The sequence below is a fragment of the Oncorhynchus masou genome, chromosome 17 (genome assembly GCF_036934945.1).
Source record: "Oncorhynchus masou masou isolate Uvic2021 chromosome 17, UVic_Omas_1.1, whole genome shotgun sequence".
Taxonomy (NCBI): Eukaryota; Metazoa; Chordata; class Actinopteri; order Salmoniformes; family Salmonidae; genus Oncorhynchus; species Oncorhynchus masou.
Window position 1 is genome coordinate 28,724,558 of NC_088228.1, and position 6,620 is coordinate 28,731,177.

General features: G+C 43.3%; 1 long non-coding RNA gene across 1 annotated transcript; it reads left to right on the plus strand.

The window, feature by feature from the left end:
* The first annotated feature begins 2,942 nt into the window (after positions 1 to 2,942).
* Positions 2,943 to 5,859, plus strand: LOC135558192 (uncharacterized). Its single transcript, XR_010458323.1, has 3 exons — positions 2,943 to 3,030; positions 3,401 to 3,430; positions 4,314 to 5,859. It is a non-coding gene; the product is annotated as an uncharacterized LOC135558192 (long non-coding RNA).
* Positions 5,860 to 6,620: the final 761 nt, after the last annotated feature.

Below are 6,620 nucleotides of genomic sequence, written 5' to 3' on the forward strand. Positions count from 1 at the left end.
TAGATGTCCGATTTTAGGTGTTGTTGATGTTGTTGTACCAGACTGTTGTCAAAAATGTAATATTAGATTCCCTACAAAAAAAGTTTGTTTGCCAATCAAAGCATTACATTTTAAATTGGGTGCAGAGGTGGTTTTTTCCCATCCCTATCAAAAAGACAAACGATGCAGAATTATTGAGTGTGTTGCCCACATAGTAAAAACCACAGGGGCGCGGGGAACTCACAGATGGGCTTAATGCTGACAGGACGAGGGGAGAGAAAGAGCATAAGAAGGTGGAAAGGAAAGAAAAAGGAAAACGGAGAGTTGAGCCAATGCACTGTTACAGAGGTAAGTAGGGGTAGCGAAGGGTCACTGTAAGTGCGAAGCGAACTCAAAGTCAAAACAAACAGTCACTCTGGCTTCTGATGGGACACTCTGACTTCTTTTCCCAGAATCCTCCAGCACAGCTCATTTCACTTCAAGTTATGAAAACTAGGGAGGTCAGAAAATATTATAACTAAATGTTCTAGATGTAATGTTATACCAGAACAATCCACATTCTACTATGTCCCATGCAGTGTCATATAGAATCGTTTCAATATAGTTTACAGTGATTAATGCCAAATTAATCCATGAAAAAAGTGTTTAATTTCTTGTTTATTGGGTGTTTTGCTTACTCAATATCTAAACTCTATTAACGTGAACATTTCAAAAGGGAAAAACATTCCTGCCATGACCCTGTTTTTTTGAGCAGGCTTGCCCAGTGTAAGACCTTTAAACATTAGACGTTTGTTATTAACAGTCACTGACACAATCCAAATAGAACTAATCTTTATTGAAAACACAAACTGCGCACATGACGCCTTAACTCTCTCCACACTTTCTCCTGGGTAATTTATTACAGACAGACGGAAATTTTAACAAATCGCCGGGCTCAACGAATTCAGTCGTGGCAAAGTTCAGCTATTAGGCTCCTATGTAAAGAGGGTCCCTCCGCTGTGAGTGTGTTGGATTTATGGGTGCTCTCAAGCCAGCGGCCCGGTTCAAAGCAGCTGAGTGTGGGGGGGGGGAGAGATGTGTAGGGTTTTCACAAATATGGTAGAACACACACATTTTGCTGTAAATCTGACCAGCGCATGAGGGAGTAGTGGCGGGCATTGGCGGTGATCAGTGAGAGGGATAGTGGTGGGGGTGTGGGTGTGGGGCGGGGTTTAGCAAAGGCTGGGCTAAATAATTGACTTGGCATTTGACTAAACCAGTTTTTAAGTGGTAGGTTGATCCTGTAGTAATTTAGTAGACATATCATTGTCCGGCGAACATGAAATTGTGTTGGGGTTTTTTTCATGGTGAAGAAAGAGGTATGCAAACAAATATATAGCCAGGTCATCTGCACAGACTTTACCCCACTCACAGGAAAACACACGGATTTTACCCCACTCACAGGAAAACACACGGATTTTACCCCACTCACAGGAAAACACACAGATTTTACCCCACTCACAGGAAAACACACAGATTTTACCCCACTCACAGGAAAACACACAGATTTTACCCCACTCACAGGAAAACACACAGATTTTACCCCACTCACAGGAAAACATACAGATTTTACACCACTCACAGGAAAACACACAGATTTTCTTATTAACCTTATTGAATGTTAAATGTCCGCCTCAAGCTAACCAAGCCCTTTGAGTGTTTACACTCTCAAAAATATTTAGCTGACATTTAATGGACTAGTTTTCTGCTACGGCCGGACCATGATAACCAATGTGAGGTGGTTGGCTCAATGTCACACTAAATAGATCTGAGAATAGCTGCTCTACCAGGAAGAGAAATCATGAGTTACCTATCTGACCTGTTGAATCATTGCACTATTCATTGGTTATTTACAAACTTACCACTGACTTAGATGCATATCATCTCTCACTGTGGGAACATTCTTACAATTCTAGTACTGTAGTGTTCCAAAAAACAAGGCCTTCTTCAAAACAGCAAATGATGACAGGGGACCATCGCACTTTCACCGAAGTTTGGTTGGTGCGTAAAACCTGTATATTCAGATAAGCAAAGAGGTGCGATGGGTCCTCACTCTAAAAGATGTTACGTAGACAACACCCGTTGAATACGGCCGGTGTCAGTAAACGTCGGCTAAAAAAACGGAGTTAAATAGTTTCCGACAGCACAGTTACAATCACCAACGCTCTGGATAACATACAAAAAACATCCTAACCAGCTTTGCTAGGGTGAGTAAATGGTCAGAGTGAGCTGTTCTCTCATTTGTGTCTCTACAGTGTTTCCTCAACTAAAAGTTTTGAGATTATGCTGCGGGACTTAGAAGTCATTTGTGGTTTAGTACGGTAACTTGCGTCACTGCTTCATCGCTCCAGACCAGTGCTCAGAACACTGAGCGCTAATGTGTCTCTAACTGAAAATGGATGGGTGACATAAACCAAATAGAAATTGATAATTGTGCATGACTTCAAAATTCAATTACAATGAACTGAATGATGAGGATGAAGAAGGTGATTGAATTTAGAACAATAGTGTATGAATGGCTATTCCTCTGTCCTGCCGTGTGGGACTGTGGATCAATTAACCTTGTCGGAGTGGACACTCTGATTCTAGTTTGTGAGCTAGGCAGGCTACTGCCTGGGAAGGACTCCCACTCAGAAGTACGAGATGGGGAGGGGGGCGGGGGTAGGTTGACCTCAGATCTCCCCACTGGAAGCCAGAGGCATGGGGAGCGGGGGAATCTATCATATAGTGCACCTCTAACTTTGTACAGTACTAATGCAATTAGTAAAATCAGTCACACTACAAAATACTACCAAATAAACCACAATTCATTCATAATAATGTGAATATATAGTCTCACAGACATATTGTTGTATTTGTTTCTGGTTTGTGCGAAATCGTTAATAATAATATGGTTGACAGTGTTGGGGATGGGTAATGTATTGATGTTTGAGTGCCAAATCAACACAAATTTGTTTCTATTTGTCTGTAACGCTCGTCTGATGAAGAAGGACTGGACCAAAGCGCAGCGTGGTACGTGTTCATGATATTTATTTAAATCTGAACACTAGAACAAAAATAACAAAGCGAGAAACTAACAGTTCTGTAAGGTAACTAAAACTATACAGAAAACAACTACCCACAAACCCAGGTGGGAAAAAGGCTACATACGTATGATTCTCAATCAGGGACAACGATAGACAGCTGCCTCTGATTGAGAACCACACCAGGCTAAACACAAAGAAATAGAAAACATAGAAATAAACAAACTAGAATGCCCACCCTAGTCACACCCTGGCCTAACCAAAATAGAGAATAAAAGCCTCTCTATGGCCAGGGCGTGACATTGTCACACCCTGATCGGTTCCATCTGTCCTTGTGATTGTCTCCACCCCCTCTCCAGGTGTCATCCATCCTCCTCATTTTCCCCTGGGTATGTATACCTGTGGTCTTTGTTTGTCCGTTGCTTGTTCGTCTTGTTTGTCAAGTCAACCAGCTTTTTTTGTTCTCAGCTCCGGCTTTTCCCAGTTTATCCTTTTTCTCGCCCTCCTGGTTTTGACCCTTGCCTGTCCTGACTCTGAGCCCACCTGCCTGAGCACTCTCCCTGCCCCTGAGCCTGCCTGCCGACTTGTACCTTTGCCCCACCTCTGGATTGTTAACCCCTGCCTACCCTGAGCCTGCCTGCTGTTCGGTACTGTTGCCCCACCCCTGGTTTACTGACCCCTGCCTGCCTTGACCTGTCTATTGCCTGCCCCTGTTGGAATATTAAATCATTGTCATTTTGACATGTCTGCATCTGGGTCTTACCTTGATTCCTGATACTATTTGTCTTTGTTACTTCTTTTTGATAATTAAGTCTTATTTTTATATATATTTTTATAGTTTCTAATGTTATGATTATTTATTTGTGTGTTGTTCCAAATGTCTGAATAAAAATGACAGTTAGTGCAGAATGGTGCTTTCTTTTGGCGGAGGGGGGTTCACCCAGACTGCCATACAAGCTAGAACTGCCACTGCACAGTCATATAGCCTCGGCACCTACATAAAGCTGAGTGACTCATTCATAGCTTTGGATCAAAACAAATAAGTACCAACATTCTTTCTGATAGTCATTAAACATTTGGATAATAAGGCATTTAAAGCATGTTGAACGTTGAAGCCTCCTGCATTTGTTTATTAGGCTACTGTGCTGTCTGACAAGTAAACATAGCCTACAGTAGATATTGTAGTAACATGGTTAAGTGCCTAATTCCTTACATGTCCAGGATTTCTCAGTGACCTCAAGTACTCATTAACTCTGTCTTTATGCTTTTTAGGGTTGAATCAGTCCTAGACAGAAACCTCCGAGACACAGTATTAATGATGAACTCCTGGGGGTTCACTGGTAAGCCACCTTTGCGTTGGGATCCGTCCCAGTTGGTATTCTGTGTCCACTCGTGGTGTCTCTCTTCGGTTACACATCCTTGGAATAGCAGAACAGCATAACCGTCTGGATGGCTCTTGCTGTGCCTGGTGGGCAGTTGGTCAAGTTCGGTTGTCAGAAGAGGAATGGAAATGTCAGGGTGAACCCGACGAACCCTCCACATGTGTTGACCCTGCCTATTGGAGGTGGAGTTCCAGAGCTCATAGGTGTGCCTGGCATGGATTGTGACTCCATCTCATTCCTCGCCCTCTTCAATGGGTCATTCGCCGCCTGACTCTCCGCCAATGCCGTCTGACTCTCTGTCAATGACGTGTGACTCTCTGCCAATACCGCCTGCCTCTTGACCAATGCATCGTCTATCGCCCGTGTCTCTGTCCTCAGATAATGTTTCTCTTTCTGCTGGTCTGCCTTCAATGACTGGGGGCTGTGCTTTGGCAAAGTGGGTGGGGTTATATCCTGCCTGTTTGGCCCTGTCCGGGGGTATCATCGGATGGGACCACAGTGTCTCCTGACCCCTCCTGTCTCAGCCTCTAGTATTTATGCTGCAGTAGTTTATGTGTTGGGGGGCTAGGGTCAGTCTGTTATATCTGGAGTACTTCTCCTGTCTTATCCGGTGTCCTGTGTGAATTTAAGTATGCTCTCTCTAATTCTCTCTTTCTCTCTCTTTCTCGCTATCTCTCTCTCGGAGGACCTGAGCCCTAGGACCATGCCTCAGGACTCCCTGGCATGATGACTCCTTGCTGTCCCCAGTCCACCTGGCCGTGCTGCTGCTCCAGTTTCAACTGTTCTGCCTGCGGCTATGGAACCCTGACCTGTTCACCGGACGTGCTGTTTTCAACTCTCTAGAGACAGCAGTAGCGGTAGAGATACTCTTAATGATTGCCTATGAAAAGCCAACTGACATTTACTCCTGAGGTGCTGACTTGTTGCACCCTCGACAACTACTATTATTATTTGACCATGCTGGTCATTTATGAACATTTGAACATCTTGGCCATGTTCTGTTATAAACTCCACCCGGCAGAGGCAGAAGAGGACTGGCCACCCCTCATAGCCTGGTTCCTCACAAGGTTTCTTCCTAGTTTTTGGCCTTTCTATGGAGTTTTTCCTAGCCACTGTGCTTCTACATCTGCATTGCTTGCTGTTTGGGGTTTTAGGCTGGGCTTAGGCTGGGCTTAGGCTGCACAACACTTTGAGATATCAGCTGATGTAAGCTATATAAATAAATTTGATTTGATTTGATTTGAATCGGTCTTCAAAGTTTGAATCTGATCCATGTGCACCTTCATCAGAAGAGCAGAATGGTACCGCTCTGAGCCCCCATCAATTACAGTGGCCTATGATAGAAACGGTAGAACAATTAAGAATTCAAAGTGACTCCAGCACACAAATGCTGCGTACACATTTTAAGAATCTAGAAATACTAACCGCTTTCTTGGCAACCATACATTTTTAGGGGTGGAGTTTGGGGTGGGGTGAGGAGTACTGGAAAGGTGTGACTTTCAGCTTACATTAGGCCATAAGTATACAGCAGATCGCCGATTGTCCTCACTTTGATTATGCTGTAACAACATACTGTAGCACCATGACCAGGATCTCTGCTCATTTAAGTGAGCAGATCAGGGCATTCAGGAGGAATGTAAAATCTAGTGCAGACAATAAAGTTTTTTTTAAATCAATTAGTTTTTTGAGTTTAACCACATTATCTGTTGTATAATCTGTTCTGTCTTTTCTGTTGGATTAAAATGAAATTGCAAACAGTGTTCTATGGCTTGTTTAAAAAATAACAATATTTTTGAGATTATTTTGTTTTCAAATAACCTAAAGGGTGCAAGAAAAAAGCATTTCTTGAACATGGGGTGAGACATTACTCCTAATTTGTAAATAAAGCCAGTTTTGTTATTTAGAAGAATTTTATTTCTGCTTTTTGAGGGAGAGAAACCAAAAGCCCACCCTCGCCTCATGGGTCTCCTGGTCACGGCCATCGAACCAGCATCTGCAGCGATGCAGTTTGTACTCCGATGCAGTTTGTACTGCGATGCAGTTTGTACTGCGATGCAGTTTGTACTGCGATGCAGTGTCTTAGACCGCTGCTCCACTCCAGAGGCACCATACACAAAGATTTTAATGCTGATCAATTGCCTTCCACAAAGTATCAAAATACAGAGAGGTGTTGGCAAGAGTCTATTGTCCTGCTAAA